The sequence below is a fragment of the Papio anubis genome, chromosome 14 (assembly GCF_008728515.1).
Source record: "Papio anubis isolate 15944 chromosome 14, Panubis1.0, whole genome shotgun sequence".
Lineage (NCBI taxonomy): Eukaryota > Metazoa > Chordata > Mammalia > Primates > Cercopithecidae > Papio > Papio anubis.
Genome location: NC_044989.1, coordinates 2959979 through 2973611, shown reverse-complemented (window position 1 = coordinate 2973611; position 13633 = coordinate 2959979). Strand labels below are relative to the sequence as shown.

Sequence of the window (13633 nt, the reverse complement as noted above, 5' to 3'; positions counted from 1 at the left end):
TCTGTTCCACTATTTTAGTGATCTGTGAGTGATTTGGCAGAGATCCCCTTAAATGCCTGGAGCCACAAACAAGCAAACAAATGAACAAACAAACAAACAACAAACAAACACATAAGACCGCTCCTGGTCTTTGCAGGTTGGCTCTGTGTTGGAGTACTCTGTTTACAACTCTGTTTTGCCTTCATCTCCTGTTTACACAGAGCCTAAGCATCAGGCAGAGGTGTAAGCTTAGGATCTCCTCAAGTTCTTATGAGCACGTGTTCACCTTTGTGCATGTGGCTGTCTTGGTTCCCATTCCATCGTGTATCTTCCTTTCCTAGCATCTTTTCTATTTTACTTTTTGGTGTGTCTATTACTTCCTCGGACGCCTATCCATTTCCTCGTGTGGGTGTGGCTAGTACATTTACCTTTAAATACTTTAGACAAATATCACCCAGGAAACCAGTTCAGCCCTGGAAAAGCTTTAAGGCAGTTGAGGCAAACCCTTGAGTTGATCCTTTAGGGAGCCACCAGAAAGGTGACATATAACCACAATTCCTTGGGAGAAGTCCATGTTGGACCATCTGGTGCCAGAAAGATGCACCTGGCATGTGGGCCACCACCTTCAGGGCTGCCACTGAGCCCAGGGGGAGGGGATAGTGAGTAGGTAACTAAAATCACAGGACTCTCTTACTGAACTCCAGGAGCCCCTTGCCTCATTAATAAAGAAGTTCCTTCAGGTTGTTTTTTATTAGATTCCAGAGTTACAAAAAAGTCAATTCTGACTGTTTTTGCCAGTTCAATCACTGCTGTGTTGGAGGGATGGAGTCTTAGATTTACCTAGTCTGCAATTTTGGTGGGAGATGATTTTTGACAAAGGTGCAAAAGCATTTCGATGCAAGAAAGATAAGCTTTTCCATAAATGGTACTGGAGAAACTGGACATATGTTAAAAAAGAATCTGACCAAAGACTCACATGTTACACAAAAATTAACTCAAAATGGATCAAAGTCTTAAATGTAAAATGTAGAACTATAATTTTTTTAGACAAAATCAGAAAATTTCAGGACCTAAGGCTAAGTGAAGATTTTTTAGACACCAAAAGCACAAACCATAAAGGAAAATAAGGATAAGTTGGACTTCATGAAAATTTAAAACTTTTCTCTGTTAAGAGCATAGAAAACAAGCAAAAGACTAGAAGGAAATATTTGCAACCACATATCTGAGAAAGGATGTACCTAAAATATATAAAGATCAGTAGAAAACAAAGCAACATTAAAAACAACCATTCCAATTAGAGAATAAGCAAAAGACACGAACAGACACCTCACTAAAGAGGTTAAACAGATGGCAAACAAGTTCATAAGAAGATGTTCAACATATTAGCCATGAGAGGAATGCAAATCAGACCACAATGAGACACCACTGCACTCCTATCAGAATGTGTAAAATAAAAAGCTGACTGTACCAAGGGCTGGTGAGGATGCAGAGACACTAGATCACTCATACATTGCTGGTGAGAATGTAAAATGGTTCAGCCACCCTGGAAAAGAGTTTGATGGTTTCTTAAAAAACAAAACATGCAATTAACTACTGTGTGACATAGCAATGGCATTCACAAGGATTTATCCCAGAGAGATGAAAACCTATGTTCATGCCGAAATCTGTGCATGAATGTTCATAGCAGCTTTATTTGTAATAGACTGGGAAAAATCCTAATGTCCTTCATGGATGCATGGTTAAACTAAGTGGTACATGCAGACCACGGAATACTACTCAGCAATAAGGAATGAATTATCGATACATACAACAAGTTGGGTGGATCTCAAGGAGCTACGCTGAGTGGAAAAAGCGAACCTCAAAAGTTTACATACTCTTTGGTTTGGTTTATGTAACATTCTTGACACGACAAATCATAGACATGGAAAACAGGTAAGTTCTTGCCAGAGACTGGGGTATGGGGAGGAGGGAGCCTGTGACAGTGGCACTGTTCTGTATTGTGGTTGTGGATACACAGAGCTCCATGTGACACACACACACACATACACATGCACGAGTGTATGTAAAAAAAAAAAAAAAAAATGCATCCTCTGGTCTGGGTCTTTTGCATGGGTAAGATTTTGGCCAGAGTCATATGTCACCTGGTTGTTCCCTGAACCTGCCACATGTATTTCCCCTCCCTGCCCTTCCCTCAGGCAGAAGTGGAAATAGAGCAGCTTCCATGGGAACCTGAGAGAGCAGAAGAGGTGGAGGTGGAGGCTGTGTGGTTCTGCATCCACGCTGCTTCTGCAGCTCCTCTGCCTCTGAGCCATAGGAGGTGGTTGTGCAATGTGCAGAGAGGCACTGGGCATCCCAGGATATTAGAGTTAGAGGTCGGCCTCCTTCAGCATCCACCAGGATAAACTCAGGGCCTGTGTGAGGAGCCCAGCATTGACTCCAGTGGGGTGGTGAGGCAGAGAGCTGCCCTGAGGAGGGGGTGCCCAGACATGCCGTAAGACACAGGGTTGCTGGCTATTTGGCAGGAGTAGAGGGTGTCCTGTGTCGATCTGACGTGTCCCACACACCCCAGTGAGGCCAACTGGGGGCACTTGAGCAGGCCTAGGGAATTGCCAAGGCCCGGGGTTAGAAAAGGGGACAGGTGGCCTGGACGGTGGTTCAACACCTCGTGCCTGACTGATGCTTTTCCAGGCTGGGGCTGACCAACTGCCAACCCGGTGAGACCAAGAGGGTCCTGAGGGCCACATGGGCCCAAACCCATCTCCACCCTCAATACCGTGGAGCTCCCCAGAGACTGAGATGCCACACTGGGGAGAAACACGAAACAGAATTTTCCTCAAAGAGACTAAGTTAGTCTCCTGGAAGAGAAGGTGAGGCCTCAGAGTCACACGTCCTCCCTCTCTCCACCCCCCAACTCATCAGGATGGAACCGTAAGGAGCAGGCTAAGTTTTGGGGGTATTGCATCTGAGTCACATAATGTGCCATTTTTCTTCCCAATATATTGATATAAAGGTAGAATATTCAAGTATTGGGGATGACCCAAAATAAAAAGTAAAAGCCCCCTTTCCCCAAGTTCTCTCACCAAAGGTACTTACTGTCAGCAGTTTCTGCAATTCTTCCCCAAATATTTAACTTTTAAAAAGTATTTAAACCAAAAAGATAATCTACAGCACTCTAAGTGCCTCTCTTGCCTCTTTTTCTACTTAAATTGTCCTGAGAATCTTTCCACAGTGACCCCGCCCCTTTTACTCCTAATGACTGTAGCATTTCTCCATCATCGGTTTCCACACTGACCCCACCCCTTTTACTTCTAATGACTCTAGTGTTTCACCATCATCAGTTTCCACACTGACCCCCCCCCTTTTACTTCTAATGACTGTAGTGTTTCACCATCATCGGTTTCCACACTGACCCCCCCCTTTTACTTCTAATGACTGTAGCGTTTCACCATCATTGGTTTCCACACTGACCCCACCCCTTTTACTTCTAATGACTGTGGTGTTTCATTAACATTGGTTTCCACACTGACCCCCCAGCCCATTTACTTCTAATGACTGTAGTGTTTCACCATCATCAGTTTCCACACTGACCTGCCACCCCTTTCACTTCTAATGACTGTTGTGTTTCACCATCATCAGTTTCTACACTGACCCCCGACCCCTTTCACTTCTAATGACTGTAGCGTTTCACCATCACTGGTTTCCACACTGACCCCACCTTCTACTTCTAATGACTGCAGAGCTTCACCGTCATTGGCTTCCACACTGAGCCCCCCACCCTTTTTACTCCTAGTGAAGTAGAATTTTATCATCTTTGGGGACCTGATTTATTTCCCCTGTCCTCTTTGTATGAACACTTTGCTTGTTTCGGTTTTTGCTATTTCAAAAAATGTTGCAATACACATCTTTCTTTTTTGTGTATATTTTGGGGGAACACATCTGAGTACCTACACAGGACAACAACTAGCAATGTATGTTTGGATTATGGGGCATAGGAATGTATTTATTTTTAATAAAAAGTAAAACATGCTCAAAGTTAAAAAAATCAATCTGATATTTGAAGAGTAAAAAGTATAGCTCCTTTCTATTCAAGCCCCCATCCCCTATTCTCGGGGGGTCATCATTTTTATTTCTCTTTCTACATCTCACCTGTAATTCCCTATGCCAAGGGTTAAAACTTGGTCCCCTGTGGAACACACTGTATTTGATGAATAATTCTCATTGATTAGATATGTAGATTTTATGAATGGAAAGGATGAGAGCGAGATAGATACCTACAAGGAGAGTGTTCGTCCCAAATCCGGACTAAGCAGAAATGTCCAGGGACATCCGATGGAGGTGAGACCTTGCTTTTTGCTTCTCTGACTGCCCTGCCTCCCAGGTATAATTGTAGCTCCAGTGAGTCCTTGGAGACCTACAAGCCAAATGAGATAGGGATTGAGTCGTTCCTCTTGAATTTCACAGTCCAGAGTGCTGAGAGCCATCTGATGTTATGGCTCTGGTTAAAGAATTCTGGCCATCTAGCGGCCTGTAAAGGAGACTTGAGCACACACTAAGGCCTTGTTAGTGGGGTTGCCGTGGTAGGAGGTCCAAGTGCAATACAGAAAGCTACAAAAAGAACGCACTGGTTCCAAAGCAGGGATGTTTATGGAAGGAAGAAGGAATTTCAGACACCCCGACATAGAGGCACCATTTGGAAGAACGACCAAAACCACATCAGTCTGATAACATTTAACCTGGAGGAGAAGAGCCCAGCCTTATTTGCAGCTTCTCCCTCCCCATGTGTAGGAGGTGGTGTTTGGGGGGCAGAAAGGCCTGGGGGAGGAGATGGGGACCCGGAGTTTGTTTAGCACAGGCAGACACACGTGGTGACTTAACGTGCACCATCTCGCCATTTAGTTTCTGATGGTAAAAGGTGGGATCACTTTCTCCATTCACAAGTGAGAAAAACCAGGCCCCCAAAGAGAAGGAATCGGGCCAGACTCCACTCACAGTGATCACTGGAGACAGCTGGAGAGGACGAGGCTGCATTTACGCTCCGTTTAAGAAGGCAGAGAACACGTATCTAATGCAAAAACGTTTCCAGAAATATGGTTCTACAGAAAGGTTTTGGTCCTGAAAGGACTACGTTTCTATTATCTCAAAACTGCCTGCTGTGAAAAGTGAAAAGTCGCTATTTTCTTGGTGTTCAGTGCAATGAATTGCAAACACTGAGCCCTGGGCGCCCTTCCACTGCCCTCGGAAAGGTCTGGTTCTCCCCAAATGATCAAACTGAGGGCTCCCTTACAATGACTTTGGAGGGAGAGGCTTATTCTAATTTGGGGGATCCAATGAAGGAGGTTTCGGGGTGTGACTACAGCCCGCAGAAGGTGGGGATTTGTTCTGATGGTGACCAGGTAACAAGGGATTCGTGGGCAGGCCTGAGGCTGTGGCCATACTCTCCCTCTCCAGACATGGGATTCCCAGATACAGGAGGGTTCAGTCCTGCCTGGGCGAGTCTTCCCTCAGTCCCCATTGGAGACAGCGGCTTGTGCCCCGAGCTGAAACAATCTCTTATTTGAAAATAAGTCCATGGTGATTTTACAGAAAACAAAACATGAAGAAAACACTCCAGGCTGGGGGTTGCTCGCCCCAGAGAGCAGTAAAAGCAGGTGGAGGGGACACTTCCTGGCTGGTTTTTCTCTTCCTCTTGCCTCCTGGCTCTGGGCGAGCGCGTTGCTGCGAGGCGCTCAGGGCCTGGCCTGCCATTGCCAGTGAGGGCAGGCGCCTGTGTGCAGGGACCTGGGGGGCCCATGCCTGAGTAGACAGCAGGGGGGTCACAGGGATGGTAGGGACAGCCAGCCCTGCTCCCTGGTGACCACGTGCACACAGCCTGCTTCCTCCCTCCGAGAGGCCTCTCTCGTCATGAAAAACAACGGATATTCATTCTACAGGCTTTGGGAACTAGCCTTTGTTCCTCCTGGCCCTGGAAAAGTGGCCTTAATCCAAAGTGATTACTCTGCAGCTCCCTCAGATTTATTCTTCAGTGATAGCCTCTCCTCTGCCGCCTGAATCTTGAGCTCCAATTGCCCGCGGCCTGTCACAGAAGGGCCATATGTCTTTCTGTTCCTGTGTAGAGAATGACATTGAAGTCTCTCTGTCCGCTCTGAAGCTTTTGTGTGTGCGCGTGTGGCGTTGACCTCCGTGGCTCCTTCCACCCGCAGTGAAAAGGAGCCATAAAAAGCACAGGGGTTTGAAAAGTAGCCCAGGCAGAAGGAAGGAGCTCCCGCCTGGATGCTCGCGGGGTCCCTGCGTCTGTCTCCTTTGGCCGTTGGCAGCACTCGGACCCTGGTGCGGGCAGCTGGAGGCGCGCCTGGGTATTGTCTGGGCAAGGGTGTGCGGGTCAGCCTCCTTCCTTGCTGTCCCTGCCATCTATTGTCTTTCTGGGCAGGCTGAGAAGCACATCTAATAGGGCTTATGTTCTTTGTTGCTGGGTCACTGAAGCTGCAAGAAGGAGGATTCCTTCTTCCCTTGAGGGTCTCAGTTCCTGGCAGAGCAGACTGGCCGATTGTCTTGATACCAGGATTTGCGGAAACCCCCTTTCTCCATTCTGGTGTTGCCTTTTTGTCTGCAGGGGACCGTGCTGTCTGCCTTTAACCTGATGCTTTAAGTCTTGCAGAGCCCTCCAGGGGGGCATGGGAGCACATTGCCTGCCTCTTCTCCACTGTCCCTCCACCATTTGGCATTTATATCCGGCAGGAGACATGACATGCAACAACTTCATTTCCTGGTTGCCAAGTATTGATTGAAAGGTGTGTGTAGCCACACCCACTTTTCTGCCTGTTCAGAGTAACGTGTATAATTTCTTTGGTCGTTGTGTCTTGTCTCTGCTCAATGTGTTTTGCATTATATAAAAAAATAAATTTTCAAATTAACTGCAGTTTAGCTGTGACTCAGTTTTTAATTGCTTGGAATTAGCACTTGATTTGCATAGTACTTGATTTGTCAATTATCTGTGACTTTGTGATTATCTGCGCTAAAATGGGGGACCCTCCTGATTATGCTCCATAATGGAAAGGGGCAGGACAGTGGGGGATCCCATGATGGGAAAATCCAAAACCCACCGTGGTTTAATGCTGCCAGGCATGTGTCTTCCTGGTTCAGGAGGAACGTGCTGCTCGTTCTTGAAATTCACTTTTCCGGAAGAAACGGCAACCATGAACACTGGGTCAGAGGCGGGGAAGCTGCCTGGCTTCCACTGGGCCCCGCCCATTCCACCCATCATGGCCTCCCCATTCTCTCTGTCCAAGGGAGGTGACAAGCTTTGCCCTGACCTGAGCCCACATATCTAGGTTTGCACCTTCTCTGGAGTGAAAGAGGAGATGAGTTATTTTAATCTTGAAGATCCCAGGTCAGAACATCGGGTTTCTAGTCCAAGTTCTGCCTCACTGTCCTCATTTATCAGATGAGAGAGGGGATGCACTGTTCCCCAAATCTGAGACCCATGGTATACATGACTGGAGCCGAGTCTCACAGCTGGGGAGGAGCGGCTCTGGCACTTGAGTTCAGTTTGCCTCCAAATCTGTAGTGAGTGGGGGTCTCCCTTAGGTAAATAGGTTAAGATCCTTTTGTGGTTCATAAGCGTGATGATTGGGTTTTCATGCTCGTGTGTGAGATGTGCCTCTCTCAAGCCTTGTTACGAATCACATTACCTGTCTGATGTTAAAAAAAAAAAAAAAAGAAGAAAAGAATAACAAGAACAACCATAAAAAGCCCCTCGTCATCTCTCTGGGGCGTGCCGTGGGGCCGTTTCTGCTGGGGTGGGCCTCGGAGCCCTCTGGCTGATTCTGCTGCAGCACAGAGCCCCACCGTGCCGATGTTCCGTGCGCTGGTCTGGGATGGTTCCGGCACCCACAGCCTGGTGTGGTCAGCAGCAGGGTTTCATTCAGGTCGCTCCTTCCTGACCGCAGTGTGAGACCTGCAGGCAGAGGCTGACCTGAGTCACCTTTAGGGTTCCCCAGGTGAGCTCTTGAATGTGTCCCCAGACCACCCCATCTCTCTGCTCCCACTCCAGGTCCTAACACGGTCCTCCAAATCCACAGTTCTTACAGGGGAAATCTGCTCACTTAGGAGATGGCCTTGTCCCTGAGCGCCCCCCATGCCCTCCAGAATGGAGAAGACACACAATTCTTCATTTGGGTTGTGTGAAGCGTTGGCCCCTCACTGTGATATGGACAGGAAACTGGGAGGTGCTGGGTAGAAGACCGAGGTTCCCTGGCAAAGGCCCTGCCCTCAAGCCTGAAGACCTGAGGACCTGAATGAGGACAGGCATTTCTGTTTGTCACTAAAAAGTTGCCTTTTGGCCCACTATGCCCCCCATCCTGTCCCCATGTACACCCGAGGGCACACATGCAAGTGGCTGAACGTCAGGACCAGCAGAACCGGCAGACCAGTGACGGCAGAACAACGAGGCAGAGAAAGAGAGAAGCGGAGGGACATCTGGAGGCCGAGGGGAGTTCAGCCAGGGGTGGCTAGAGAAAAGGCCAGCAATGGACGGCCCCATTCCAGGTGAAGACCACCTTCCCCCTCCATCCCCTCCTTTGGGCTCCCCATCCATCTTGCTGAGAGCCACCTCCTCCACTCAGTACAACCTTGCACTCATTCTTTTTTTTTTTTTTTTTAATTTCATGGTTTTTTTAATTTTTATTTTTTATTTATTTATTTTTATTATTATTATGCTTTAAGTTCTAGGGTACATGTGCATAATGTGCAGGTTTGTTACATATGTATACTTGTGCCATGTTGCTGTGCTGCACCCATCAACTCGTCATTTACATCAGGTATAAATCCCAATGCAATTCCTCCCCCCTCCCCCCTCCCCATGATAGGCCCCGGTGTGTGATGTTCCCCTTCCCGAGTCCAAGTGATCTCATTGTTCAGTTCCCACCTATGAGTGAGAACATGCGGTGTTTGGTTTTCTGTTCTTGTGATAGTTTGCTAAGAATGATGGTTTCCAGCTGCATCCATGTCCCTACAAAGGACACAAACTCATCCTTTTTTATGGCTGCATAGTATTCCATGGTGTATATGTGCCACATTTTCTTCATCCAGTCTGTCACTGATGGACATTTGGGTTGATTCCAAGTCTTTGCTATTGAACCTTGCACTCATTCTTTACGCCCACATGTGATCTGAATCTTCTGGTACACTGGGCAAGAACTCGGGATACAGAATGCTGTCATACTAGCCCCCTGCTCTTGCAATAAGGCAGAGAGTCCATTGTGCTCATTAACACACAAGCCATCTGCAGATGGCAAATCTAAAAGAGTCTGGTAACACACACCCATTTGGGCTTTGGGGGTTGCAGACATCCACCTCTAGATGCTGCTGTGGAGCCAGAGCCCAAAAGCGCTTGTCCCAGCCTCGGCACCTGCCCGTCTGTCTGCTCCCCTGAGGGTTTGAGCTGTGGGGTGACCAAGCAGGTGACGACCCTGTTGCACATCCTGCGAGGGGAACTCTCTGGTTTCAGCTGCATGGGGATCGCCTCACCTTTGCAACCCGGCTCCTGTTACTTGAACACAGAGCACCTGCCCTCAACGTGGGATGTGTCTCGCCTCCAAGCTCCTGTGTCCTGGGCATCCCTTCCCACTGCTCATGTCATGAAGCCTACTGGGCCTTCAAGGCCTAGATCCAATGCCACCTCCTTCAAGGAGGACACCTGGATGTCACCAGGTAGGGCATTAGTAATACGACAGCAATGTGGCCTAGATCCAATGCCACCTCCTTCAAGGAGGACACCTGGATGTCACCAGGTAAGACATTAGTAACACAACAGCAATGTGGCCTAGATCCAACACCACCTCCTTCAGGAGGACAGCTGGATCTCAAGCAGGTAGGATATTAGTAACATGATAGCAATGCGGCCTAGATCCAACACCGCTTCCTTCAGGAGGATACCTGGATCTCAGCAGGTAGGACAGTAGTAACATGACAGCAGTGGGCACTTATTAGCATTTGCTGTGCCCGGGGATGTGCTAACACACTTTATGGATGTGGCTGCATTCCGCCTCAGGGCTCTCTGTATAGTCGAGACTCTTGTTTTCCTCTCCCTGTGGGTGAAGGACCTGAAGCTTGGGGATGTCGTGCTTTACAGGAGGCAGAACCGCGTTCCTGGTCCGCCGCATCCGTGTGCTGGACCGTGGGATGTGCCTTCCAGTGTAGACCGATCCCACAGCGTTTTGTCTGCTCCTCCTCGTGTCCTTTTGAATTTCTAAATTTCTTGGCATTTCTGAATTTCTTGTCCTACTCAACATCTCACGTGTATTATTTATTCTTGCCTTATTGCTTTGAATTTGTGGCCATAAACTCTTTGAAGTGGGGGAGCTGTTTTTCCCAGGACACTAGCACTGTGTCTTGTACAGGACGGGTTATATTAAATTTTGTTAAGCGAAAGGGTTGATGACATAGTTGAAGTATGGGTTTGTTTTACTGGCTGGTGGCGTTGAGCACCCCCTGAGGCTCTGCAGGCTGTGTTCTGAGTGTCTGCACAGACGGCCGTGTGGGTGGCTCCCTGGCGTTTCTCTACCTGCGGTGGGTCGCTGCTGCCTGGGGACCGTCGCGGTTGACAGGTGCAGCAGGAGCTGCTGACGCCGGGCCACTGCGTTCTGGAAGGCTAACCGTGTGTCCCGTGAGGAGGGTTTCTTCTCCCTAGTAGCTGGCATTCCTCGGTACTTTGGATGAAAGATTGCTTTTTCCTCCGTTTGTGGTGTGGGTAAAATCCATGATGTTGAACGAGAAGACATTAAAGGGATGGAGTTCTTTGTTTTGCTGAGGTTTTGCTTTTCTGCCTTTGCAAAATCAATGATGTCTGTGTGGTCCAGAAAGGAATTAATCCTGTGTGGTGTAAATGGCTGCGGCTTGACAATATCCAAACCTGAAGTGTTCCGCCCGCCTCTGCCCAGTGCTCTAATGCGGGTGTCGACGGTCAGGCAGAGGGGCCTTTCCCAGGCTGCTCCCTATAGAATTGTCGGGTTATTTGCGTTGATTAGATTTTGTCTTTTCTTTGAGAAAATGTTTATAGTAATCTAGTTCCCTCTCTGAGTTAAACAATAATTAAAAACACATAATAAAACAAGCTCCCTCCGGCGTCTCTTCGGCCCCCGGGGTTGGGGATCGATTCTGTGGCGATCTGGCTTTGCTGTGGATTGCAGAATGTCTGTGAGTTCATCAAAAGGTCTTCAGTCAATACCCTTCTTTTCAGCTTGCACCCCACGGAGCAATGCCTAAGCCAGCAAGGAAAAAGCAGGCAGGCCACGGGTTCCTCCAGCCCGGACCCTTCCCTGAAGGATTGAAATTGTATTACACGCGAACTGTGGTTACCTTTGTCAAAGAATAACACCTTCCATCAACTGTTGTGTTTTGGTGTTTCAAAACCTTCTGTTTCAAGAGGTCATAGCATTTCTTAGTAGAGAAAGACCTCAGGACGTATTTAAGTGTTTACCAATGATATTTTAAAAGCCATAACTTTAGAGAAAGAACAAAAACCATGAGGAATCCATACCCTCTTTTCCTGCCTCTCTCTCCCTCTTTCTTCCTGTCTTTCTCTCTCTCTCTCTGCCCCTCTCCCACCCGCCTTCCTCTGACCTGAAGCTCACATGTGCTCAGTGTGTCCTCTGGGCCTGGCGTTGTTCTGTGTTCTCTTGTGGATCAGCTAATTAGTTCTCCTCTCAGCTCTGAGAGGTGGGTTCTGATGCTCCCATTTTGCAGATGAACAAGCGGAATCACAGTTCTGGGGCTTTCTCAGGGTTACATGGCCGGTGAGTGGCGGCATCCAGACCCAGGCAGGCAGCTCCACAGCCCACACCGCGTTCTGCGGCCTCCCTCTTTTCATGCGTGTAGTTCATCATCTGTGTGCTGCAGTCTCTGAGCCCCTTTCTGCCTTGTCATCCAGTCATTCGGTTTGAAGAAATATTTCTTCCATGCCTTCTTGATGCCAAACCACAACCTGGGAGACACAGCAACAAATAAGATGCTGCCTGCACCCTCCAAGGGGCCGCAAGCAGCCCGGGGAGGAGAGGAACTAGAAGGCACCTGCGGGTAACAGAGGATGGGGGAAGTGGGGGCGGCTGGGCTTATGCTTTGAAGGTCCCTCCCAAGCAGTGTGGATCAGGGTTTGGAAAGGGAGGAGGTGGCCGCAGTGGTTCACACTGCCTCTTAGTTCTGGCAGCATGATGTCATGGTTCCAGGTACGGATTCCACAGCCACATTCCCTGGGTTCTACTCCCACCCCAGGACAGGCTGGAATAGAAAAATGGCAGATTTTTCCAAAGTGTGGCTGCGAAAGATCAAATCTGTGAGATCTAGAGAAAAACAGTGCTTCATTATCATTTGGAGGACAGGTGGGCCCAGCAGACCAAAGAGGAGGCCAGGTCAGAACATGGAGGTGGGTGCCTCGTGCTCCAGGTAACAGGAAGCTGGAGCTAAACTGGCTTGAGCTTGTTCAACACTAAAGACACGTGTTGGGTGTGGAAGGGGAAGTCCAGAGGCGGGGTGAGCTTCAAGCTCCTAGAGAACCCTGATTCTTTCTCTGTCTCCACTGTGATGCCACCAGCATGGCACAGTCTTCAGTGGGACCTCCCTAGGGTGGCAGGACACAGCCCACAGCAAGCAACAGCACCTCTTATCTGTCTCCAGCAATGACAGCCTGCTGCCCCAGGCTGTGCTGGACCACCTCCCGTGCTACTGGCCCCCTCCTGGACTAACGCCAGGCAAGGGGAGGGGGGCTACTTTCGTCGGCTTTGACCTGTTGGGAGTCCGGAGTGGAGTCAGTGTCTGCTGAGCCCATGGCATGGCGCAGGTGGACACACAGACATCATTAGAAGGGGAAATTGTGCTTCTGAAAAGGCGGCTGAAAGTACCCACTCGTTGAATCGAGACGTGAAATTCCTCTAATTTACTGAAGACCAAGGCTGCCCTTTCCCCTGACAGCATTGCTGGAACAGAGCACTCCAGGAATAGGTGCTTTGGTCTCAGTCTGGATTTCTATCCCCAGTGCCATGGCGACTTCGAATCCACAAAGAGGTCCCCGGAATAGCTGGACCCCGACGGGGATGATGTGGGCCCAGGAGCCACGGGACTCAAGGCCCTCCTGCCTGGAGGCCGTGGTTACTATTTGTTGATGCGTGTTCCAGGCACGTACAACCTGTGGCGGCTGGGAAGCAGCAAGAGCTTGGAAGTGAAATGAATCTGGGCTCCTGTGAAGCGGCTTAGGCTGTGGCTACTTGAACTCCTTGTGTTCTTCTAACGTTCAGAGAAGGAATAAGTAAATGCAGTTTTCCTGGAGAGCAGGAGAGGACATCATATTTCATCCATCAGCCAGTGTCACGTCCTGATTGTGTTAGGAATCTCGGGAAGTCCACCTTTGTGAGTTAGAGGACGCCAGCAAATATCTGGAATAACAATTCATCAGGGATTTATTTTAACTGCCAGGCATTTCATGGTCTCCCCCTTTTTCTTAAGGCATTTATGGCTCTTTGTGTCAACTGAGAGCAAAATAGGGACCTGTTTGGTTGGAAGAATCTGAGATGATTTTGTAGCTCATGAAGCAGATGCAGTTTAGTGGTTCTCAAAATCTAGGGTGCTTCAGAATCTGTGGGAAATCTTGTTGAAATTGAGATTT

At 48.6% G+C, this 13633-nt stretch overlaps 1 non-coding gene across 1 annotated transcript; it reads left to right on the top strand.

Moving 5' to 3' along the window:
• Nucleotides 1–7577: 7577 nt before the first annotated feature.
• On the top strand, nt 7578–7677 carry LOC116270442. Its single transcript, XR_004178477.1, has one exon. It is a non-coding gene; the product is annotated as a small nucleolar RNA U13 (small nucleolar RNA).
• Nucleotides 7678–13633: the final 5956 nt, after the last annotated feature.